The sequence below is a fragment of the Panulirus ornatus genome, chromosome 14 (assembly GCF_036320965.1).
Source record: "Panulirus ornatus isolate Po-2019 chromosome 14, ASM3632096v1, whole genome shotgun sequence".
Lineage (NCBI taxonomy): Eukaryota > Metazoa > Arthropoda > Malacostraca > Decapoda > Palinuridae > Panulirus > Panulirus ornatus.
The window spans coordinates 63,889,136-63,899,531 of NC_092237.1; positions in this window are offsets into that span (position 1 = coordinate 63,889,136).

Consider the following 10,396-nt stretch of genomic DNA (forward strand, 5'->3'; position numbering starts at 1 on the left):
AGATTTTATGCAAAGGAGTTTTAGTCTAATGAGGATACAACCTCACGTGAGACCATGCGAATGTGATCAATATTTGGTTACTACTATTCTCCGTACAAAGCCTATCGTTGCTTGTTTCGAACTTTATCTATTGTCATGATACATTTGCTCCAATAATCCATTTTTAATTACTTGCCATGAACGTTATATTCTCTCATTCACAGTCTACCTTGCTATTCTATGTAAAGTTGCTCTGTTAATCATCCATTGACATATCCCAAGCCTCTGCTGACATTGACAAACGCAGGTAAACATTACGAAAATTCTGCTGCAGATAATGATATGCAATACCTAATCCAAAGTATGATAAAATCTATCATAGAACAATAAAAGTGCATATAATGAAAAAAAACAGAGTGTTGGAGGCGGGGAGAGGGGACTTTAGGTTGTTTTTAGTCAGTGTGACAAAGCATGAGATGGAGCAGAAAATCATTTCCAGTATATGTATATATATATAAATAAATATATATATATATATATATATATATATATATATATATATATATATATATATATATATATATATATATATATATATATATATCACTAGCCTGCTAATCTACTTTATCATTATATCAGTAAGCAATGTTGCTGAAGTTATAATCAGTATAGAGAGCTCATATAATACACTGCTCATAGAGAAACTAGTAGAAACTGACACTTCTTAATAAAAAGACTTATTATCCATTTTTATTCGTTTTACTCTAGGATGAATGTCTCAAATCTACAGCAGATTAGTGTAAAGAAAACTTCCTCTCGACTTCCTCCAAACAGACCTATGTCTGCTCTACTATGGTAAGACCATTGGACTTATCATAAAATCAATAAAAGTGCGGCATCAACCAGCCTATGACATTTATAGGTGTAAGACTTATGAGAATATACCCCGGGATACTGTAACCTGATTTAACAGATTTTTGAGCTGCCACAATCCAGGCGAGATGGGTAAGGGTTTGTCCCCATCGGACCAATCTGAAGACCCTCACCGCATGTATCGACTGCAATATAATAGGATTACTGTAACAGTCGATATCAAACAATAATAAATTCCTTGATGGATAACGTAAGATCAACAACCTAGTTCAAAATATCTTTTCTTTCACGCTGAAGGCTCCAGTCACGGACAAAAGTCCACAAGGGCAGGCCTTGATCTAAATATAGAGAGGTAAATTTACAAAAGTAGAAAATTGCTAAGGCGATTCTAACGGTAACCAACCAGAGGAAAGAAATCAAATTTATTGAAAAGCATAAAAAAGTTACGCTTACCCTCGGATGTCTAGAATATGTCACGTTCGTTTCAGTTAATGGGACATTTGGCCAAGTCGGGACACTCAGCCATGCTGAAGATTACATATAAAATCCGGCATACTATGGTATACGGAGGTATATTGTGATGACGTTAGTGCATCATAATCATGATTCTTCGTACTCTGATATACAAAGACGAGCTATTCAAACAATGCTTATGTGTAGACTCGATGTTCTATTGCGAGATGACGGTATCATCTTAAATAGCACTTGTTAATAACAACTACTTCTGTCTGTGTTGAGGAAACTCCATCACTCTGTCCTCCACGTCTCCCAGTCTTATTTATCCACATCACAGATCCCACTCAGATGGGAAGACATCAGAGAGCGTCGTGTATGTGAGCATTGGTAGGTGGGCACCGTTGAGGATCATCCTCGTGAGGACCAACGAGGGTCGGCCCTACGGGCACCAGTGGGGGTCGGCCCTACGGGCACCAGTGAACCATGTCTGGCCCGACTGGTACTGTAACAGTCAGTCCGGCTGACTGCTTCCAACAGTCCTCTTCTTCACTTGCACCAAAGCCAAAGTCAACCTTATTATCCCCGAAAGTAAAATAGTCGAGTAAATCATTCTTGATAAGGCGTTGATAGTGAAGCCCTGGAGGAGGGTTTTGGTGAGGTGCTGAGTGAAACCCCGGAGGAAGGTCTCGGTGAGGCTCTGATAATGAAGCCCTGGAGGAGGGTCTTGGTGAGGCGCTAATAGTGAAGCTCCGGAGGAGGGTCTTGATAAAACGCTAATAGTGAAGCCCCGGAGGAGGGTCTTGATAAACCAATGATATTGGCCCTAAGGGAGAGCGCCGAGCCCCACTGGCGAAGGTGAAGGGGGAGGCGGGGTGCGCCTCTTGCTGATGGAAGGAAGATTCGATTTTGTGGATAAGGTCCAGTGTCACCCACAGCGTGGGTGACCCAATCTTGCGTAATTCACAGTATGGGTGCCCTTGCCTGGCGTCACCTATAGTATGGGCGCTCCCGCCGGGCGTCACCCTTAGTGTGAGCGCCCTCGCCCGACGTCACCCACAATTGGGGCGGCTTGGCTGTAAGAGGATGTCGAGAGACATTGAGGTCAGAGGGAGAGTGTTACGAGGCAGGCCGGACGTACGGAGGACATGGGAAGGTGATGGAGGAGGGAAGGGAGGCGGTGGGAGAGGGGATGATTAGTAGCGTGGTGGGAAGGGTTGTAGTGGGGGAGGGAGAGGCAGTTGCGGGGAAGGGAGGAGGAATATCGGGGGAAAGCTTGTGCGGCAATAAGTGGAGAGGACCAGCATGGACGCAATAACACTCATGGTAAGTGGGGAAGAAATAGATGGAGAGTGACTATTAAGACCTGATCATGAAGACGATAAGTATGAGTAAGTTGATGAGTACATGGATGATTATGGGGATGATGGGAAGTGGAGGGTGCCAAGAGGTACCTGGTGTACCTGGAATTAATTAGTTGCGATGAAAGGGGAAAAAAGCAGGTAAGGGTAAGGTTCCTGACGACGTAAAAAACACGATACTGTTGACACAAAAAAAGGGGAGGAATTAAAACATTCTTTATACATGAGCGAATTCAATTATGATTTTTAAACCGGTAACTTACCTGAGAGAGGAGAGGGTTGGTTGGTTGGCTGGCTCGTGGAGACAAGTTGTGGTTGTGATTCTTGTTAGTTGCAGTCTTTGGTGATTTTGAGTTGTGGTGGATGTGTTGGAGTGGTTCTGAGGTTTAGTGGTAATGCGCTGTAGTGATTCTGAATTTTGATGGTTGAAGGTTATGGTGGTTAGGGTTGCGGTGACTGTGAGCTGTTGTAAACTGGGATGGTTGCAATTCTTGGTTGCTGAGTCAAGATAGCTCTGTATTGTGGTATTGTCAGCAGATTGATTTATGAGCTCGATGGTGGTGCACAGCTGTATTATCCAAGTGTTTTACCTCTGACCAACAAGTCTGTGGTTATAGGAGGTTTGAGGAGAAAATGGATAAAGTATAAATGTAGAATTTTAGGACATTGATTATGATGTCGTGATAGGTTGTGGGGAGGTGGTGTGCCAGAGTGGTTGTGGACAGGTAGGGAGCAGACCTTTTACAACCGTTGTATGAGGATGTTTATTATTCAAGCTCTGGCGGGACTGAGGGTCGTAGGGTAAAGGACAAATTCATGAGGCGAGGTGAGTTATGAGGAGTGGTGAGTCACAAGGGGCGCGCCAGCCCGTAACGGAAGGAAGTGGTAACGGCAGGAAGGCGTGAGGGCGGGGTGGCCAGGGTGGGCGTGAAGACCTTGAGCACAGTGACGGAGCTCCGTCACGCGCCCACCCCACCGCCGGATGTTACACACACACACACACACACACACACACACACACACACGTCTGGGTGTCGTGGGTGTCTCAGTCATCACAACACCCGCCCCCAGCCAATCAGGAAGTCCTATCGTCCAGCTAATCACCCCTACCCCCACCCCCTTCCTCGTTGCAGCAGCCTCTTCTTATTGTTTCCTGTGGCTATGTGATGCCTACCGATGTCTGACGACTCTAGTGACCGTTTCCGGGGACAGACACTGGTGTCTCCAATAAATGTTCCCTAGGACATGATTATGAAGGTCCTGGGCAGCTGTGTACAAACAGCCTCAGTAGACTACCTCCCGTGACTGTTTGGGATGACTGTGAGAGTATCTGTGTGCATCACCCTCTGGTGGCTGTGGTCACGGACTTTATGGTGACTGTCCGTGACGAATCTGGTGATGCTCTCTACTGCTTAGGTCATGGCCATGTAGAGAAAAATTCAGGTCACTAGATGTGTTATTTATAAACTCTTATGAATATCGCTGAGGTTGATCTAGATGTATCACATATGAATATTTGTTGTGCAAGCGTTGCTTCATATTTTCTTAGAAAGGTGCCAAAAAGAACTCTTCAGAAAGTAGATTTTGCTTTACCAAAGCAGTGAAATATTAATCCTTCTTTCATGATCTGTTTTAGACATTGTCACAGATTATGATTAGACGACTCAAAAGACATCTTAAAAGAGATGATTAGGTTTACAACTTCCTATATCTTAAACAGTGGACTCAGGGGATCTTATTAGGGGCTATCGTCTTCACAGCCAAACCCAACACTGCCTTAAAACTTATATGATTCAAAGCAGGATCTTGCTAAGAAAATTCACTTTGCTCTAGTTAGGTCTTTGGAAAATTGAAAAGAATTTTCTTTTCCTGCAGAGACCAGATCTTATCTCTAAGTAGCCGACATCATCATCACGGACGGTTACTTACCAGCAACTATTGCTTGGTCTGTGATAGCATACATGCCCTTCAATTGTCTCTCTCTCTCTCTCTCTCTCTCTCTCTCTCTCTCTCTCTCTCTCTCTCTCTCTCTCTCTCTCTCTCTCTCTCTATATATATATATATATATATATATATTTTCTTTATATTTATTTTATTATACTTTGTCGCTGTCTCCCGCGTTTGCGAGGTAGCGCAAGGAAACAGACGAAAGAAATGGCCCAACCCCCCCCCATACACATGTATATAAATACGTCCACACACGCAAATATACATACCTACACAACTTTCCATGGTTTACCCCAGACGCTTCACATGCCTTGATTCAATCCACTGACAGCACGTCAACCCCGGTATACCACATCGCTCCAATTCACTCTATTCCTTGCCCTCCTTTCACCCTCCTGCATGTTCAGGCCCCGATCACACAAAATCTTTTTCACTCCATCTTTCCACCTCCAATTTGGTCTCCCTCTTCTCCTCGTTCCCTCCACCTCCGACACATATATCCTCTTGGTCAATCTTTCCTCACTCATTCTCTCCATGTGCCCAAACCACTTCAAAACACCCTCTTCTGCTCTCTCAACCACGCTCTTTTTATTTCCACACATCTCTCTTACCCTTAAGTTACTCACTCGATCAAACCACCTCACACCACACATTGTCCTCAAACATCTCATTTCCAGCACATCCATCCTCCTGCGCACAACTCTATCCATAGCCCACGCCTCGCAACCATACAACATTGTTGGAACCACTATTCCTTCAAACATACCCATATTTGCTTTCCGAGATAATGTTCTCGACTTCCACACATTCTTCAAGGCCCCCAGAATTTTCGCCCCCTCCCCCATCCTATGATCCACTTCCGCTTCCATGGTTCCATCCGCTACCAGATCCACTCCCAGATATCTAAAACACTTCACTTCCTCCAGTTTTTCTCCATTCAAACTCACCTCCCAATTGACTTGACCCTCAACCCTACTGTACCTAATAACCTTGCTCTTATTCACATTTACTCTTAACTTTCTTCTTCCACACACTTTACCATATATATATATATATATATATATATATATATATATATATATATATATATATATATATATATATATATATATATATATACATATATATATATATATATATATCGGATGGAAGCGGAAGTGAGTCACAGGATGGGTGAGGGGGCGAAGGTTCTGGGAGCGTTGAAGAATGTGTGGAAGGCGAGACATTATCTCGGAAAGCAAAAATGGGTATATTTGAAGGAATAGTGGTTCCAACAATGTATATGGTTGTGAGGCGTGAGCGATAGATAGAGTTGTGCGCAGGAGGGTGGATGTGCTGGAAATGAGATGTTTGAGGACAATATGTGGTGTGAGGTGGTTTGATCGAGTAAGTAATAATAGGGTAAGAGAGATGTGTGGTAATAAAATAGAGTGTGGTTGAGAGAGCAGAAGAGGGGGTTTTGAAATGGTTTGGTCACATGGAGAGAATGAGTGAGGAAAGATTGACCAAGAGGATATATGTGTCAGAGGTGGAGGGAACGAGGAGAAGAGGGAGACCAAATTGGAGGTGGAAAGATGGAGTGAAAAAGATTTTGAGTGATCGGGGCTTGAACATGCAGGAGGGTGAAAGGCGGGCAAGGAATAGAGTGAATTGGAACGATGTGGTATACCGGGGTCGACGTGCTGTCAATGGATTGAACCAGGGCATGTGAAGCGTCTGAGGTAAACCATGGAAAGTTCTGTGGGGCCTAGATGTTTAAAGGGAGCTGTGGTTTCGGTGCATTATTACATGACAACTAGAGACTGAGTGTGAACGAATGTGGCCTTTGTTGTCTTTTCCTAGCGCTACCTCGCACACATGAGGGAGGAGTGAGTTGTTATTTCATGTGTGGCGAGGTGGTGATGGGAATGAATAAAGGCAGACAGTATGAACTATGTGCATGTGTATATATGTATATGTCTGTGTGTGTATATATATGTATATGTCTGTGTGTGTATATATATGTATACGTTGAGATGTATAGGCATGTATATTTGCGTGTGTGGACGTGTATGTATATACATGTGTATGTGGGTGGGTTGGGCCATTCTTTCGTCTGTTTCCTTGCGCTACCTCGCTAACGCGGGAGACAGCGACAAAGCAAAATAAATAAGTATATATATTTTTTTTCTTTTCTTTTATTATACTTTGTCGCTGTCTCCCGCGTTTGCGAGGTAGCGCAAGGAAACAGACGAAAGAAATGGCCCAACCCCCCCCCCCCCCCCCAAACACATGTATATACATACGTCCACACACGCAAATATACATACCTACACAGCTTTCCATGGTTTACCCCAGACGCTTCACATGCCTTGATTCAATCCACTGACAGCACGTCAACCCCGGTATACCACATCGCTCCAATTCACTCTATTCCTTGCCCTCCTTTCACCCTCCTGCATGTTCAGGCCCCGATCACACAAAATCTTTTTCACTCCATCTTTCCACCTCCAATTTGGTCTCCCACTTCTCCTCGTTCCCTCCACCTCCGACACATATATCCTCTTGGTCAATCTTTCCTCACTCATTCTCTCCATGTGCCCAAACCACTTCAAAACACCCTCTTCTGCTCTCTCAACCACGCTCTTTTTATTTCCACACATCTCTCTTACCCTTACGTTACTCACTCGATCAGACCACCTCACACCACACATTGTCCTTAAACATCTCATTTCCAGCACATCCATCCTCCTGCGCACAACTCTATCCATAGCCCACGCCTTGCAACCATACAACATTGTTGGAACCACTATTCCTTCAAACATACCCATTTTTGCTTTCCGAGATAATGTTCTCGACTTCCACACATTCTTCAAGGCCCCCAGAATTTTCGCCCCCTCCCCCACCCTATGATCCACTTCCGCTTCCATGGTTCCATCCGCTGCCAGATCCACTCCCAGATATCTAAAACACTTCACTTCCTCCAGTTTTTCTCCATTCAAACTCACCTCCCAATTGACTTGACCCTCAACCCTACTGTACCTAATAACCTTGCTCTTATTCACATTTACTCTTAACTTTCTTCTTCCACACACTTTACCAAACTCAGTCACCAGCTTCTGCAGTTTCTCACATGAATCAGCCACCAGCGCTGTATCATCAGCGAACAACAACTGACTCACTTCCCAAGCTCTCTCATCCACAACAGACTTCATACTTGCCCCTCTTTCCAAAACTCTAGCATTTACCTCCCTAACAACCCCATCCATAAACAAATTAAACAACCATAGAGACATCACACACCCCTGCCGCAAACCTACATTCACTGAGAACCAATCACTTTCCTCTCTTCCTACACGTACACATGCCTTACATCCTCGATAAAAACTTTTCACTGCTTCTAACAACTTTCCTCCCACACCATATATTCTTAATACCTTCCACAGAGCATCTCTATCAACTTTATCATATGCCTTCTCCAGATCCATAAATGCTACATACAAATCCATTTGCTTTTCTAAGTATTTCTCACATACATATATATATATATATATATATTTTTCCCTGGGGATAGGGGAGAAAGAATACTTCTCACGTATTCCCTGCGTGTCGTAGAAGGCGACTAAAAGGGAAGGGAGCGGGGGGCTGGAAATCCTCCCCTCTCGTTTTTGATTTTCCAAAAGAAGGAACGGAGAAGGGGGCCAAGTGAGGATGTTCCCTCAAGGGCTCAGTCCTGTGTTCTTAAGGCTACCTCTCTAACGCGGGAAATGGCGAATAGTATAAAAAGTCTGTTGGGGATGAGAGAGCTTGGGAAGTGAGTCAGTTGTTGTTCGCTGATGATACAGCGCTGGTGGCTGATTCATGTGAGAAACTGCAGAAGCTGGTGACTGAGTTTGGTAAAGTGTGTGGAAGAAGAAAGTTAAGAGTAAATGTGAATAAGAGCAAGGTTATTAGGTACAGTAGGGTTGAGGGTCAAGTCAATTGGGAGGTGAGTTTGAATGGAGAAAAACTGGAGGAAGTGAAGTGTTTTAGATATCTGGGAGTGGATCTGGCAGCGGATGGAACCATGGAAGCGGAAGTGGATCATAGGGTAGGGGAGGGGGCGAAAATTCTGGGGGCCTTGAAGAATGTGTGGAAGTCGAGAACATTATCTCGGAAAGCAAAAATGGGTATGTTTGAAGGAATAGTGGTTCCAACAATGTTGTATGGTTGCGAGGCGTGGGCTATGGATAGAGTTGTGCGCAGGAGGATGGATGTGCTGGAAATGAGATGTTTGAGGACAATGTGTGGTGTGAGGTGGTTTGATCGAGTGAGTAACGTAAGGGTAAGAGAGATGTGTGGAAATAAAAAGAGCGTGGTTGAGAGAGCAGAAGAGGGTGTTTTGAAGTGGTTTGGGCACATGGAGAGAATGAGTGAGGAAAGATTGACCAAGAGGATATATGTGTCGGAGGTGGAGGGAACAAGGAGAAGAGGGAGACCAAATTGGAGGTGGAAAGATGGAGTGAAAAAGATTTTGTGTGATCGGGGCCTGAACATGCAGGAGGGTGAAAGGAGGGCAAGGAATAGAGTGAATTGGAGCGATGTGGTATACCGGGGTTGACGTGCTGTCAGTGGATTGAATCAAGGCATTTGAAGCGTCTGGGGTAAACCATGGAAAGCTGTGTAGGTATGTATATTTGCGTGTGTGGACGTATGTATATACATGTGTATGGGGGGGGGGCATTTCTTTCGTCTGTTTCCTTGCGCTACCTCGCAAACGCGGGAGACAGCGACAAAGTATAATAAAAAAAAAATAATATATATATATATATATATATATATATATATATATATATATATATATATATATATATATATATATATTATCCCTGGGGATAGGGGAGAAAGAATACTTTCCCACGTATTCCCTGCGTGTCGTAGAGGGCGACTAAAAGGGGAGGGAGCGGGGGTCTGGAAATCCTCCCCTCTCGTTTTTTTTTAACTTTCCAAAAGAAGGAACAGAGAAGGGGGCCAGGTGAGGATATTCCCTCAAAGGCCCAGTCGTCTGTTCTTAATGCTACCTCGCAAACACGGGAAATGGCGAATAGTTTGAAAGAAAAGAAAGAAAGATATATATATATATATATATATATATATATATATATATATATATATATATATATATATATATATATATATATATATATGAAAATTATGTAACATAGTTTGAAGAGCCCGAGGTGCTTTTATATAACAGGCAGATAATTTTAAGCATAAACAACGTGACCCATACATAGTTGACTGACTGGGGAAGGAAGTAAAGGCGCCTCACCGTAGGGTGGCCGAGGTGGCTTTTCTCTTGGGAGTAAACTTTTGAAATCAAATGAAATGTGGCGCGACGGTAGTCGTAACAGCGACGCTAATACTGCCGGGCTTTTATTGAACTGCGCGCCGATATCATGACAATTGTATGGCAACTAATGTGGCCTTAGTTTCTACCTCACACTGGATACCGGTACAAACCATATCAATTGGCAGCCTGAGTACTGACTCAGTGACACTTCAGACAGTGATGCACACTCTCATCCACCATTTCTCCTGGAGATCAACGCGTTATCCTCAGCAGTTTACCACAGACATATAAAATATGTTGGCTTAATTTTTAGTACATATCGTTACCTTTTTGACAGATTTATTTCATTATGCGAAACTGAAAATTTGAGTGATGCCCACCTTTCAAGACCCTTCCTGCAACACTTCCCCTGGGGATGTGCGCCTTAATTTCAGCGTTGTACGACGGACGTATGTGTTAGCTCACATTTTTG